This window comes from Nicotiana sylvestris, chromosome 1 (assembly GCF_000393655.2).
Source record: "Nicotiana sylvestris chromosome 1, ASM39365v2, whole genome shotgun sequence".
NCBI lineage: Eukaryota > Viridiplantae > Streptophyta > Magnoliopsida > Solanales > Solanaceae > Nicotiana > Nicotiana sylvestris.
Genome location: NC_091057.1, coordinates 113,862,503 through 113,879,444, shown reverse-complemented (window position 1 = coordinate 113,879,444; position 16,942 = coordinate 113,862,503).

Genomic DNA, 16,942 nt, shown 5'->3' with positions numbered 1-16,942 from the left:
GCTCCGAACAGCAGCACCAGCGACGGAGCCTCAGGTTGATTTTGAGGAGGAGGTTCCGGCCCCAGCTGTTCCGGTGGGCCCAGCTCAGGTTCCCGGGTGGTTCATTGCCACTCTAGTTCTTCAGGACGCTCTGGTCCGATTGGTAGGCCTTATGGAGAGTGTCACCCGAGCGGGTTTGCTTCCAGTAGCACCAGCCACTTTGTTTAGGCTGGAGGAGGGGCTCAGACTCATGCTACATGTACTCCGGAGCAGGTAACTCCCCAGACACTTGGAGTAGTTCAGCCGGGTGTCATAGCTCAGACCGGCGATAGAGCGGCTATATCTGCCGATGCTCTGTGGAGACTGGACAGATTCACCAAGCTCTTCACTTCTACTTTTAGCGGAGCATCTACTGAGGATCCCCAGAATTATCTAGACAGCTGCCACGAGGTTCTCAGGAACATGGGTATTGTTGAGACCAATGGGGTTGATTTTGCTACATTTCGCTTGTCTGGATCCGCCAAGACTTGGTGGAGGGATTATTGTTTAGCGAGACCAGCCAGATCACCATCTTTGACTTGGGGGCAGTTTACGATATTGTTTTTGGAGAAGTTTCTCCCCATTACTCAGAGAGAGGCCTATAAGAGGCAGTTTGTGCGCCTCCAGCGGGGTTCCATGACTATTACCCAGTATGAGACCAGGTTCATCGATCTAGCTCGCCATGCTCTCATCATACTTCCCACCGAGAGAGAGAGAGGGTGAGAAGGTTTATTGATGGTCTTATTCAGCCGATTCGCCTTCAGATGGACAAGGAGGCCGAGAGCGAGATCACATTTCAGGAGGCGGCCAATGTGGCCTGCAGAGTTGAGATGGTTCTGTCACAGGGAGGTGGTCATGGGTCGGATAAGAGGCCTCGTCATTCTGGTAGGTTTAGTGGTACCTCTTCTGGAGGTAGGGATTCATATGGTAGAGGCCATCCCCCTAGGCCCTTTCAGTCAGCACTCCAGGTCTCACATAGTACTTCGGGAGGTAGTGGTTCTTAGCAGCACTATTCTGATCAGCAGCCTATTAGTGCACCACCGCTTCAGAGCTTTCGAGGAGGTTATTCAGGTCGACAGGTTCAGTCTCAGCCCTCTCGGCTGCAGCAGTCAGGTGGGTGCTACAAGTGTGGTGAGTATGGTCACATCAGGAGAGCTTGCCTGAGATTGAGGGGTACACAGCCACAACAGTAGGGTCCTCGAGCTATGATCCATACACCAGAGGCTCCGCAGGCTGCCCAGCCAGCTAGAGGCGGGGGTAGAGGCCATAGAGGTGGAGGTAGGGAGCATAGAGGTAGAGCTCAGACCACCAGAGGTAGGGGTCAGCCAGTAGTCGACCGTCCCAGAGACATAGCTCAGGGAGGTGGGGTCCAGCCCCGGTGTTATGCTTTTCCAGCTAGGCCAGAGGCTGAGTCTTCCGATGCTGTCATCACAGGTACTATTCTGGTCTGTGATAGAGGTGCTTCAGTTCTATTTGACCCTGGATCTACGTATTCATATGTGTCATCCTATTTTGCACCCTACTTGGTTATGCCTAGCGATGCCTTGGGTGTTCCTGTATATGTATCTACACCGGTGGGTGATTCTATAGTGGTCGACCGAGTGCATCGTTCCTGTGTAGTAGTATTTGAGAGTCTTGAGACCCGTGTTGACTTATTGCTCTTAGATATGGTGGACTTCGATGTTATATTGGGGATGGATTGGTTGTCCCAGCACTATGCTATTTTGGATTGTCATGCCAAGACCGTGACCTTGGCTTTGCCAGACTTGCCCCGAATTGAGTGGAGAGGGACCCCAGGTCATGCCACCCGCAGTGTTATTTCATATGTTAAGGCTTGTCGCATGGTCGAGAAGGGGTGTCTAGCATATCTGGCGTATGTTCGCGACTCCAGCGTGGAAGTTCCTTCCATTGATTCTATTCCTATTGTTCGGGAGTTCCCCGAGGTTTTCCCTTCAGACCTGCCGGGTATGCTGCCCGACAGGGACATTGATTTCTGTATTGATCTGGCTCCAGGCACTCAACCTATTTCCATTCCGCCGTATCGCATGGCCCCCCCATAATTGAAAGAGTTAAAGGAGCAGCTTCATGATTTTCTTGATAAGGGTTTCATTAGACCCAGTGTGTCGGCTTGGGGTGCGCCGTGTTATTTGTGAAGAAAAAGGATGGGTCAATCAGGATGTGTATTGATTACCGACAGTTGAACAAGGTGACGATAAAGAACAAGTATCCGCTGCCGAGGATTGATGATTTATTCGACCAGCTTCAGGGTGCGAGGTTGTTCTCGAAGATAGATTTGAGATCTGGTTATCATCAGCTGAGGATTAGGGCGTCTGATGTCCCTAAGATAGCATTTCGCACTCGGTATGGGCATTATGAGTTTTTGCTCATGTCATTTGGGTTGACCAATGCCCCAGCAACATTTATGGAATTGATGAACCGAGTGTTCAGGCCCTATTTGGATTTGTTCGTGATTATTTTCATTGATGATATTCCGATATACTCCCGCAGTCAGGAGGAGTATGAGCAGCACCTCAGAGTGGTTCTTCAGACTCTGAAGGATAGTCAGTTATACGCCAAGTTTTCGAAGTGCGAGTTCTAGTTGAGTTCTGTTGAATTCCTGGGTCACGTTGTTTCAGCAAAGGGTATTCAGGTGGACCCGAAGAAGATTGAGGCAGTTAAGAACTGGCCTCGACCAGCATCAACCATAGAGATCTGGAGTTTCTTGGGGTTAGCAGGTTACTACCGCCGGTTCATGGAGGGGTTTTCATCTATTGTAGCCCCGATGACCAGATTGACCCAGAAGGGTGCCCAGTTCAGGTGGTTAGATGAGTGCGAGACGAGCTTCCAAAAGCTCAAGACAGCTCTGACTACGGCACCGGTATTGGTTTTGCCCACAGGATCAAGGCCTTATACCGTTTATTGTGATGCTTCCCGTATTGGGCTTGGTGTAGTATTGATGCAGGATGGCAGAGTCATAGCATATGCTTCGAGACAATTGAAGATCCACGAGAAGAATTATCCAGTCCATGATCTAGAGTTGGTAGCCATCGTTCATGCTTTGAAGATTTAGAGGCATTATTTATATGGTGTGACATATGAGGTGTACACGGATCACAAGAGCCTTCAGTACTTGTTCAAGCAGAAGGAGTTGAATTTCAGGCAGAGGAGGTGGTTGGAGTTGTTGAAAGACTATGATGTTTCTATTTTATACCACCCCGGAAAGGCCAACGTGGTGGCCGATGCATTGAGTAGGAAGTCCGCCAGCATGGGTAGTCTTGCTTATATTCCGGTCACCCAGAGACCGCTTGCTTTGGACGTTCAGGCCTTAGCCAATCGATTAGTGAGGTTGGACATTTCTGAGCCTAGAAGGGTGTTAGCTTGCACGATCTCTCGATCGTCGTTATGGGAGCGTATCCGTGAGCGGCAGTACGATGATCCCCATTTGTGTGTCCTAAGAGACACGGTGCAGCATGGAGGTGCCAAAAAAGTGACCTTGGGAGATGATAGAGTATTGAGACTGCAGGGGCGAGTTTGTATGCCCAATGTTGACGGTATTCGGGAGTTGATTTTAGCGGAGTCCCATAGTTCTCGGTATTCTATTCATCCGGGCTCCGCGAAGATGTATCAGGATTTGAGGCAACGCTATTGGTGGTGCAGAATAAAGAAAGACATTGTTGCATATGTGGCTAGTTGTTTGAACTGTCAGCAAGTTAAGTACGAGCATTAGAGGCCCGGTAGTTTATTTCAGAGGATTGAGCTTCCCGAGTGGAAGTGGGAGAGGATTACTATGGATTTTGTTACTGGACTTCCAATGACTCGGAAGAAGTTTGATGCGGTTTGGGTTACTGTGGATAGGCTGACCTCAGCGCATTTTGTTCTGGTTGCCACCACCTATTCATCCGAGAGATTAGCTGAGATTTATATCAGGGAGATCGTTCGCCTTCATGGGGTGCCTATATCTATCATTTCGGACCGGGGTCCGCAGTTTACCTCGCATTTCTGGAGAGCGGTTCAGCAAGAGTTGGGCACCCAGGTTCAGTTGAGTACAGCATTTCATCCCCAGATGGATGGTCAGTCCGAGAGGACTATTCAGATATTAGAGGATATGCTCTGAGCCTGCGTCATTGATTTCGGAGGCTCGTGGGACCAGTTCTTGCCTTTAGTAGTGTTTTCCTACAACAACAGCTACCAGTCCAGCATTCAGATGGCTCCGTATGAGGCGTTGTATGGTAGGCGGTGTCGGTCCCCAGTCGGATGGTTTGAGCCAGGAGAGGCTCAGTTATTGGGTACAGACCTAGTTCAGGAGGCCTTGGATAAGGTCAAGATCATTCAGGATAGACTTCAGACAGCTCAGTCTAGGAAGAAGAGTTATGCAGACCGCAAGGTCCGAGATATTGCTTTCATGGTTGGTGAGCGAGTGTTGCTCCATGTGTCGCCTATGAAGGGCGTGATCCAATTCGAGAAGAAGGGAAAGCTTAGCCATAGGTTCATTGGCCCATTTGAGATTCTTGAGCATGTGGGAGAGGTGGCCTATAGACTTGCTTTGCCGCCTAGCTTGTCAGCCGTGCATTCAGTTTTTCATGTATCCATGCTTCGGAGGCATCACGATGATCCAGCCCACGTGTTAGATTTCAGCACTGTCCGATTGGACAAGGATCTATCTTATGAGGAGGAGCCGGTGGCTATTTTAGACCGGCAGGTTTAACGGTTGAGGTCGAAGAGTTTTCCTTCAGTACGTGTTCAGTGGAGAGGTCAGCCTCCTGAGGCATCGACCTGGGAGTCCGAGTCTGATATACGGAGCCATTATCCTCATCTATTTTATGACTCAGGTACTTCTTTCTTTTGTCCGTTCGAGGACGAACGGTTGTTTTGTAGGTGGAGGATGTGACGACCCAAAGGGGTCATCACCGGATTCCTTCCTTTTCCATGCTTCCTAGGCTTTGAAAGCCTTGCTTTTAGTTGCCTCGATTTTCGTGCGCAATCTGGGCGCGTAGCCGGAAAGCTTTTATGTTGAAATATGCAAATTATGCAAAAAAAATTTGATGAATTTGGATATTAATATTGTTAAAGTTGACTTCGGTCAACATTTTGGGTAAATAGACCCGGACATGTGATTCGACGGTCCCGGAGGGTCCGTAGAAAAATATGGGACTTGGGCGTGTGCCCGGAATCAAATTCCGAGGTCCCAAGCCCGAGAAATGAATTTTTGTGTGAAATTGTTTTCTGAAATTAATTAAGGAAAATGAAGAAGAAAATTGATCAGAAAACTGTGGTATCGGGCTCGTATTTTGGTTCCGACGCCCGGTACGAGTCTTAAATATGTTTTAAGCACTATCTGTAAAGTTTGGCTAAAAACGGACGTCATATGACGTGTTTTGGACTAAAAATGGGGAATTTGAGTTTTATGAAAGTTGAAAGAAAATCATGTGTTTTGAGGCTTGATCCTATGTATATGATGTTATTTTTGGCGATTTGATCGCACAAGTAAGTCCGTAAGGTGTTTTCGAGATCATATGTATGTTTGGTTTGGAGCCCCGAGGGCTCGGGTGAGTTTTGAGTGGGGCTCGGGAGGTCTTAGACTTAAAAATATGCAGGTTCAAGTGTTGCAGGCCCCATTGCGGCTGCGGCCGCGGCCATTTCCGCGTGGTCCGCGTTGGCAGCCATGCGGCCGCGGTGCTTTTCTGTGTTGTCCGCGTGGTGGGGTGCAGAGGGGTCGGCCGCGCACCAAATCAGTGCGGTCCGCGCTGGGTGGGTTCAGAGAGAGCCCACTTCTTCCCTCCCTCGGCACGGCCGCAGTACATTTCTGCGCGGTCTACGCCAGCCCCCAGCAAAAGTATATAAACCCGGGATTTTCAGTCATTTTTCCACTTTTCAAAAACCCAAAACCTAAGAGGCGATTTTCCAAACAACTTTTCTTCTCCAAACGATTGGTAAGTGATTTCTAATTTAATTTCTTTATTCCTTGACATCTTTTAACATGATTTCAACTTCAAATCAAAGATTTTCATGGGAAAATTGGGTGTTTTGGGTAGTACCTAGGTTTTCTACAAATTGAGAAGTTGGACCTCAATTTGGGGTCCGATTTCAAAACAAATCATATATTTGGATTCGTGGGAGAATGAGTAACCGGGTTTTGGTCCGAACCTCGAGCTTCGACCACGTGGGTTCGGGGGTATTTTTGACCTTTTGGGAAAAACCTTGTAAAATTTATTTTCATGCGTTGGGATTGATATATTTAGTAATTATTAATGTGATTAAGTAACTTATGACTAGATTCGAGCGGATTGGTGGTGGAATCAAGAGGTAAAGCTATAATTGAGACTTGAGTGGTGTTCAAGGCATCGAGGTAAGTGTTTGGTTTAACCCTAGCTTGAGGGATTAGGAGTTGAGTCATATTTGCTACTTGCTTCATGTTGAGTACGACGTATAGGCAAGGTGACGAGTATCTATACGTTGGTGTCAAGCATGACCGTGGGTCTTAAATTTGAAAGTTGTTGTGTTTTTAAATGACACCTTGTATACTTTAATTAATGATCCTCTATGATTAAGTATTTCCATCAATTGAACTGAGTACTAGCAAAGTGAGATTGGTTATAGCTGATTCTCCCTTGACGGAAAGTTATTATATTTCTTATGTTCCCTTGCCGGGAAGTTTTTATATTTCTTATGTTCCCTTACCGGGATCTCTTATGATTGTGTGATGAAGTAAAATGGGAGCGGGTGATACGCCTACCACAAGATGTAATGTAATGGGAGCGGGTGGTACGCCTACTACAAGATGTGATGAAATGGGAGCGGGTGGTACACCTACCACAAGTTATTATATTGCATCGGGTTGCACGCCGTAACAGTTATTATATTGGATCGGGTTGCAAGCCGCAACAGTTATTATATTGGATCGGATTGCACGCCGCAACAGTTATTATATCGGATCGGGTTGCATGTCGCAACAGTTATTATATTGGATCGGGTTGCGCGCCGCAACAGTAGTGTTATTGCATTATTATAGATACTGTATTGTTCTTTCTTATATCTAGTTAGTGTTGCTAGGTTGATTTGTCTTCCCCGAAGCATGTTCCCCTTCCTCAGCTTTACTGCTTATTACTTGTTTACTTTCCACCATATATTATATAACTGCACAGGTTTATCTGGAGTCTGGTCCTAGCCTCGTCACTACCTCGCCGGGGTTAGGCCAGACACTTACCAGCACATGGGGTCGGTTGTGCTGATACTACACTCTGTGCTCTTTTGCACAGATCCTGGTCTTGGACAGCAACAGTAGCGTGGGAGCCAGCCTTCAGTCCAGTGAGACACTGAGGTAGCCTTGCAGGCGTTCGCAGGCCCGGCGTCTCCTCTATCTTTTATTTCCATCTGTTATCTCATATATTCGAGGCAAACAGTTTATATTTTCTTTCAAACGGTTGTATTTATCACTCTTAGAAGTTCGTGAGTAATGTGACACTGGTTCTTGGGTAGAGGAATATGTTGATTCTCGCATTATTGTTCAGTTTTCTTTAAATTTAAGTCTTCCGCATATTTATTCAATTCCATTATTCTCATGCTATCGCTAATAATTGTTAAAAGAAGTAATTGTTAATAAAGTAAGCAGTTAAGGATCGACTTGCCTAGATCTCATTAGTAGGCACCATCACGACTCCCGAGGGTGGGAAATCCGGATCGTGACAAAAGGGCCTAACACTTTTTAGTCAAACAATTTGGCATCGTGTGTGGGGAATTTTCTAGTCAAAATTTTAGTTTCCTCTAGATTTAATGCCAGTCAGAGTTCCATTTCCTTTTTGTCGTAGCCTCCCCCTCTCATTACAAACACCAACTTGAGAAATTTGTAGGCAAGCTTTTGAAATAGCCGAACCAACCTAGGTCAGATCTTTGCATGAAATCGAAATTATGTTTGATATCTATACGAAAGTCACGTCTTGCTATAGTGATAGGTTTGGTACGTCGTGAGTACGAGTTGTCAAAGTAGGATCATGGACACTACGCACTGAGCACGTCCACAATCCTACTGGTTATGTTTACGTTAGATACTAATCTATACTTTATGCACACTGCCCCTTCTCTTGGGAAGGGACGATCGCCTATTGTGTAATTCTTTGAAATAACAAGTTTGTCATGCCTGTATATATTGAGTATAACTTATGTTTCCCTTATTCTTGTGCACCTAGGACTCGATCGGACAGAGACTCGAACTCGAGATCCCAACGGGCAAAGTAAGTTATCAGCCCATAAGGTGCCCAGACTTGACTAACGGTGAATCTAAGCACGAGGTTGAGATCAAATCTAAAGCCAACATTCGAGTACGGGGCGAAACGAGTCATTCTATAGCGACCCTCGACCCTCTCCCTGCGCCAACCAATCAGGCAAAGGTAACAAACGATTTCATTTGGGTTTAACTTGTTATTTTTCTTTTGGATAGGGATAGGAACAGGAACATTCTCCTTGATGCACGAATAAGGAACAAACGCCATCAAAACAACGCACCAGAAAAATATTCTGTACCATACCATCTTGCAGGCAACGGTCGAGTAAAGTCCCCCCCCAACGAGTTGATGCTTAACACCATAAAGGGAAATACATGTATAGACTGGGACTGGGTCATCAGCCCGGAAAATATACTAATCTCTCCAACAGGTTGGTGCTTAATGCCATAAAGGGAAAGACCTGTGTAGACTGGGACCTAGTCACCGGCCCGGAAAACATACGAATCTCTCCAGCATGCAGATAGAACACAAATGCATAAAACTCACCTATGCGTTCGCCAAAGCAACTATGCAACGGTACAACTAGCTAAATTTGATATCGTCTGTACATTAAGACGTCCCGATGCTTGAGCAAGACATTCATTGCCCCGCCTATCGACTACTTCTCTAGGCCGAGCGATAAAGGGACTAGACATACTGGGACTCCTCGAATGTACACACGGATTGAACAAAAACATGTAATATTCTCTAATGAATAAACAAAGCAGTATGACACTCCTACACGATGCCAAATGTACACAACCACGCCAACGCAAAGGAAATATACATTCAGTCTCACTTGAATTATTTTCTAAGTCTACATTCGACCTCGCTCAAATTAACAGATCAAATCTGACCTCTCTCGAATTAACAAGATAAAATTCGACCTCGATCGAATTAGCAGGTCAAATATGACCTTACTCGAGTTAACTACCAAAAGTCAGTGACTTATTACGAGAAAATCCAAGAAATTCGAAAAGAAAAAAAGAAGGGACGGCCAAAGGCATACAATCAAGGACAAATCAACTATTTTATTTTTAAAAAAAATAGCGCCTTACAAAGGACTAAGAAGGGGCCCCCACCCAACCAACTAAGTAAAAAAAAATAAGTACATGAGAAAAAATTAAATACAAGAGCTTCGTTCAGCATTATCCTCATCCACGCCATCATTTCCATCTCCGCTTGGTTCAGCAGCTTCACCTCCACCATCATCCTTCCTATCAGAATGTTCATCATCAAAGGAAAGCCCATCCTCGACCTCATCAACTCTACCGGCCTCCGGTAACGCGGGATCATAACCACAAGCAAGTCGGGCCTCACGCGATTTAGCTCGCGCCTCTACGAAAATGACCTCAAATACATTCCTTGTTGCCAACAAGCCTTTATATATATCCGGCCGAGCCTCAACGTGAACCCATATCTCGTAGAAAGGGCGAGGAACGTCAACAGAGGCAGGCGCAGAAGGAGTCGAAGCCAACAATTGCGCCTTCTCCGCCTCAAGAGTAGTAACTTGATCCCCCAAGATCGATGCGTCCCTCTCAAGCTCGCCAATCTTCTTATCAAGACGCGCCTCCCTCAGAACGGCCATCTCCATCTCAGTGACACGTTCGGACCTAAGAATGCGGATAGTACCTTCCAGCTCCGCAGCCTTCGCCAAGGCCGCTACTCCAGCTCCTTCTACCCTCTCCAACTTGGTCTCCTTCCCTTCTAATTCAGTCACCTTCTCTGCCAATTCAACACTTAAACTGGCGACCCTAATGTCACTCTGCTCAAGCTCCGCCCGTAGGGCCACTACCTTTGCCTGAAGGTCAACACACTCAGCTGCAATACCCTTGCCCACCTCAAGCTTTTCTTCCTTAGCCCTAAGAAGCCCCTCGAGTTTGTTGCATCTGCTCATGGACCATATCAGGTCCTCGTCCTTCCATTCCAACTCCTCTCGAAGGGACTGAGGATTGTCGCCCGCCCTGAGTCGCGCATGCATCTCACAACACTTGTCATAGAATCGGTGTTATTTTGAAACCATTTTCTGAAAAATGGCATCCCGCCTCTCCTCGCGGTGGATACTCTCCATCTCCAAAATAAAGGTCTGAATAAAGAAAAGAGAACAGAAAGAAAAAATTAATAAGAGTAGGAGACGTAAAACGAAAAAAGCAACAAACTCACCCTCAAAGCCATTTTGGCTACGCCCCGTGATAGGTCGGCATCACTGATCTCCTGAAGGGACCTGTTTTTAGTAGCAGAACAAAGAAGGACAAATTGAGGCATCGGGTTCACCGTGTCCTCCAACAAGTCACACTCGGGGAAATCTCGATCACTCGGGAGGATTCATCTGTCCTGCCTCTACCCGAGTGAATCCCACCTCAAACATGCTTATGTCCTTGGGGTCAATATCCGAACCGGATTCGTAGTCATCTATGAATACGCCCTTTTCCCTCTCGTTGGCTGAAGGGGAGGATGGGCCTATTACGAAGTCGATGGACCACGCAGAATAATTGCAGCGACCTTCGAGTTTTGCCCCTCTACTATGGTAGATTCTTCCACGCTAGAAACGGGTACCACCTCAACGCTCGAGGGGGATACGGTCTCCTCATCTAAATTAGCATCACTAGTAGACTCAGGCACTACCAACACGAGTTTGCTCCTCGAAGGCCCCCCGATCCTGGGTACTCTATCAACCCTTATTCTTCGCCTCTTTAATGGAGTCTTTTCGTCGTCATCCTGAGATAACTCATCCACCAAATGAACCACGAGAGTGGAGCCTCAGCCTGATGAGCATCCTCACGATGGTCGAGCATGGGAGGGTCCGTAGTCTGTAAAGTAGCGGTCGTTTGAATGCTCTCACATGCAGCCGCAATAGGTGTAGGTCCGGTCGAGAGACTTGACTAACGGAAATCAGGCACAGGAGTCTCGCCCTCCTCGTGCCCCGTCGACCTACAAAAGAAGCAAGCTTGAACCAAAGAGAAAAACACAGAGCAAAGGGCAAAGCAACTAAAAGCAATACGATATGGCTCACCAACTGAAGGTCTATACCCGAATCTCTCATGGAACGGTGACTATTCATGAATCCCCATCGTATAGGGAAAAACCTGGCTCATCCACTCACAAATATTAACGACTAGCGGGGGAGGTGCCTTCTCGGTTGTGAAATAGAAGGAAAAAGAACAATCAGTTCACTGGAAGGGGACAATGAAAAGTCTCTTTCTATATATATATATATATATATATATATATATATATATATATATATGGGCGCAAATTCCACTCCTCAGGAAATCCATTAGGATTCTACACCACATGCTCCGTCCTCACAAAGAAAAAGCTCTCTCAAAAGCGGCAATTGGTCTTGTCGTCCATCTTCACCACCAATCCCTTGGTCCGGTGGTGATGAAGATGTATCATAGTACCCCTGTAAAAAATGGGTACGAAGAGGTAAAGCAAGTGGCTAAGAGAAATCCCCCGACTAGCCAGTCCCGTGTACTTTGTGAGCATGAGGAAACGTCTGTGTATATATGGGGAGAGCTGAGCCGGGCACACCCCATAATAACGACAAAAGTCTTCCGCCAGGTAAGGAAGGGGAAGTGTGTAACCAATGACAAATGGGTACGCATAAAATGCGCAGTACCCCGGGGGATGTACCTGCACGACGTCATTATCCGCGGGAACGAGTTCAACATGATCAAGAATCCTTCACTTGGCCTTAAGCGCATTAAGTGCCGCAACGTCCATTACAGAAACAATGGGCTCAGGATCGGCATCATGTAAATGCTTGAAATCAATCCTGGCATTCCCCGAGCGTAGAATGATCTCATCCACGGTGGGAAAATTCTCATCTTTCACAATGGACATCCCTTCTTCATGGGAGGGCACATCCGTTTCTGATGCAACGGTACCGGTGACTCTATCGGAAGTAGAAGGTGAGCTAGCCATGTTTTTCGGTTATGTAGGTAATATGAGCTAGGATAGATGGAGTAACAACGGCAAGAACTTTGAAAGAAGAAATATGGAACCATAAGAATCTGACGAATGAGGAAAGAGAAGCCTAGAGTCTTTTGAATAATATGTAGAAAACACAACAACCTCAAATGGAGAGTTCTCGCCTCTATTTATAATAATACAAACATCTTGAGCGGGAAAAACAAACGCCATCACGATAATTCCAAAGCACATGAGGCACGGGAAACGACATAACGTATAGGGAACGTGCGCCTTAATGACGCATGACAGATTGATGTCATTTCAAATTGACAGAACGGTCAGGTACGGCTCCCGAAACATCACATCATCATCTCGATATGAAGGGTCACTCTTTGGCCAATGTGCTCAGATTTCTCATAAGGTGCAACTGGCGAAGTCCGCCCACCGCGCTCGCCCAAAGGAAACCCCAATGGGCGGAGGGACTAACTATATGGGTCAAAATTTGATCGAAGGAATTCTACATAATGAAGAGCAACCAAGAAGCAACCAAGTCGAAGTCGCGTGTAGCAAGCGATATGCTGGCAAGTGATTTAGCTACGGTCGAGGTCGAGCACTCAATTTGGTCTGAACGGCCAGTTCAACACTTAGATATTCTAGAGGAATATTCTATGGGATATTCCAAGAACTTAGGTACCCCGGTTAAGGACCGCTGGGTAAGGGGGAGGGCACATACACATACAACAACATACACATCCCTAAAAATATAAAGATGCTCCCAAACCTTAGGCTCCTGAAAGAGAAAAGAGACAAGAGCTTAGAATCTCGATATGCATCTATATTTCTATTTTATCAAATGGATGGAGGGCGGTCTTGTTTGAGCATGGTGATTCTTTTCCTTTATGTATTCTTTATTATTATTTGATATTATTGAAGCAATTATCTATTTCTTACATTGTGAGAGTCAATCGCTGTTGTAATCAAAATTTATGTTTAGTTGTGCTTGTTCATTTCTAGCATTTATTTCAGATCTAGAGTTAATTATCATTTGCTAAAATTTGCCCCAAATCTTTTTATTAAATTGGTTTAAATAAAAGGGTCTAATACTTTTTAGTCAAACAAGGACGAGAAACCTAAATGGCTTCATGGGGATACTATATATGTTGCTTAAAAGAAGCATGGAATTCTATTGATCCTTACTGTAGCAATGCATTGTACATAAGACTCACCGCAACAACAGAACATTGGAGTAGAAGAAGGCTCAGAAAAACTAAGTGTGTATTCCTAGCAATACGACAATTATTATGCGAGATGAATATCTTATCACTCTACTACTACCTCTGTTTTTCTGATTTCTTCAAATTCAACTCCTATTCTGCCTAAGATATGTTCTTGTTAAAAAATGTAATAACGTGGGAGATATATTGGATTCATTTGTATATTTAATTGGAAGGATATATACTTAGAAAAATCAGATAATGGAAAAGCTCGATCTCTTTGTTACAGAAGAGAGACAAGTATAATTAACATGTGATGTGATGGAGTAGCTAGTATATAAGATTGGTAAAGAATGAGGAAAAGGAAAATGCTTTAGTAATGAAAATGGAGGATAAGCTTAAATTCTTAAAGCTAATATTAATCATTAACAAAAAATAAAAAGGTACACAAGCTATCAGCGGCTTTTAGTAACAATAGTCTCCAAGTTCCAATGAAGTAAATGAGCTTCCATGCCTTTAACTTCCTAATGTTACACAATCGTTTGCAATAGCATTATATTCGAGAAACAATTAGTGATAGTTAATGCCAGTGAACTTCATAAATTGTTTTTCTCTTCGCAAATAGGATTTGGAGAGTACCTGTTGTCAATTCATTATGTCGTTCAATAATGGGAAGAAAGCCGATCTTTGATTTTTTTCAATGCTGCTACAACATCAGTCATGTTCATCCTTTCACCAGGTGATTTAGCTGTGCAATTCATGGCTAATTCCATAACTGATTCCACACATTGCAACTTTTCACTTATCTTTTCTTCATCTAGTGTTACTAAGTCGGCATCTATGATTTGATCCAGCTTATCAGGAAGTGAACTATATGGGACCCATTTAAATAAAAAAGAAAAATAAGACAACAGTTGGCTTAAACGTGCAATTTGCAAATCAGATTTTGCAAAAGACAAATCTGATTTGGAAAGATGAAAATATGATTTTAGAAAGCCAAATCTGGAAACTTTTCCTATAACTAGAAGCTTTCGTTCTTCATTTCAAACACACCAAAATTAGAGAACGCAATAGAGCGTAGAGAGAGTAATCCACAGATTGTAGGCTGTGAGTAATATTGTAGTGAAGTGTTTAAAATAAAGAGTGTTATTTCTTTCGAAGTTGTAATAGTCTCTTGACACTACTAAGTTTTAACATTATAGTAAAAATATTGCTCCGCTCGGATATTGTATTTTACCCCGTTAAAAGATGGTGTCTTTGTTATTCTCTTGTGTTATTGTTATTTGTCGTGGATATTATTCCTTGGCGGGATTATTATTTTATCCCAACAACATGGTATCAGAGCCATGACGAATAATGGTCCGTTGTCTTTTCAGTACCCCCGTCTCACAAAAGATAATTATGAGAAATGGTGTCTACGTATGAAAGTCATTCTTAGCTCTCAGGATGTGTGGGAAATCGTAGACAGAGGGAATGCAAAACCCGATAATGAGGAAGCTCTGCCTCAAAATGAAAAAGATGTCTTGGCAAAGACAAGGAAGAACGATCAACAAGCATTCACGCTCATCCACCAATGTTTGGATGATGCCATGTTTGAGAAGGTGGCCGATGCTACCACCTCAAAGGAAGCTTGGGAGATTTTATAAAATTCTCTCCAAGGAGTTTACAAGGTGAGGAAGGTAAAACTTCAAACTCTAAGGGTTGATTTTGAAGTTTTAAAAATGAAAGAATCCGAATGCATTTCGAATTATTGTTTAAAAGTGAAGGTTGTTGTAAATCAACAAAGAATATATGGGGAGGACATAGAAGATGTCCGTGTGAGAGAAAAAATATTTCGCACTTTAGCACCTAAATTTGATTTTGTGGTGTGTGCTATTGAGGAGTCAAAAGATTTAGACTCTATGACGGTGGAGCAACTGGAGGGTTCTTTACAGGCCCATGAAGAAAAGATCAAAAGGAGACAAGAAGTGTCATTGGAGAAACTTCTTAAAACTCAGGCATCCTTCAAGGATTATGGAGGTGAAAAGAGTTATTGAGGAAACACACGAGGCAAAGTCCGTGGCGGTCATGGAAGAGGAAGAAGTAACGGTAATAACTTCAACAATGAAGTTAAAATGCACCAAACATTCAGAGATCGTGGTCATGGACAAAGAGGAGGAAGAGGACGTGGCTACTACCAAGAAAATAATGGACAAAGATATGACAAATCAAAAATTGAGTGTTATAATTGTCATAAATTTGGCCATTACTCTTGGGAATGTCGTAGCAATATTGAAGAAAAAGCTAACCTTGTTGACGACAAGAAAGAAGAAGTTGAGTCAACATTGTTGATGGCACTCAAGGAAGAAGACATAGATGATTGCAGCTCGTGGTATTTGGACAATGGAGCAAGCAATAATATGGGTGGATGCAAAGAAAAGTTTGTGGAAATCAATAAAACGGTGAGAGGTAATGTGTCCTTTGGATATACCTCAAAGATTCAAATCGAAGGGATAGCGCTAAAAACAATGGGAGAAAAGAACATGGTGCATGGGATACCATCAATCAGCCATACCAATCAATTGTGTGAAGCTTGTCTTCTTGGAAAACATGCAAGGAGGAGTTTTCCAAAGGAGGCCATGTCAAGATCAACCAAACCGCTTCAACTTGTCCATACTGATGTGTGTGAACCAATTAATCTACCTTCCTTTGGTAAAAGTAAATACTTCCTGCTCTTCATTGCTGACTTTAGTAGAAAGACTTGGGTTTATTTCTTGAATCAAAAGTCTAAAGCTTTTGCTGCTTTTAAAAATTTCAAAGTACTTGTAGGGAAAGAAAGTGGCTATGAAATTAAAGCTTTAAAGTCCGATAGAGGAGGTAAATTTATTTCAAAAGAATTTAATGACTTCTGTTAATCTCATGGAACTCGTCGCACTCTAACGGTACCTTATTCACCCCAACAAAATGGAGTTGCAAAGAGAAAGAATCGAATAATTCTTATTATGGCTAGATATATGTTGAAAGCTAAAAGTATGCCCAAGGAATTTGGGCCGAAGCTGTTTCTTATGCAGTTTATTTAAAAAACAGGTCTCCAACAAGGAATGTTAGATATCAAACCTCTAAAGAAGCATGGAGTGGAAGAAATCCAAGTGTCAAGCACTTGAGAATATTTGGGAGCATAGCCTATGCGCATGTGCCATATCAAAGGAGAGCAAAGCTTGACGATCGAAGTGTCAAGCATGTATTTGTTGGCTATGATACGAGTTCAAAAGGCTACAAATTATACAACCCAAGCAGTGGCAAGGTGGTGATAAGTCGTGATGTTGAATTTGATGAAGAATTGTCATGGGATTAGGAAGCTCGGGAAGAAACTTCATATGATTTTCTTCCATACTTTGGTGATGAAGAAGAACCAAAGACCGTGGAACCTGTGCAGGATACAACTCCACCTCCTTCTCCAACCAATGTTGCATCTCCATCTTCTCAAGAAAGTTGAAATGAACAGCCGCAAAGGACAAGGAATATTCAAGAGCTCTATAAAGACACAGAAGAAGTTAC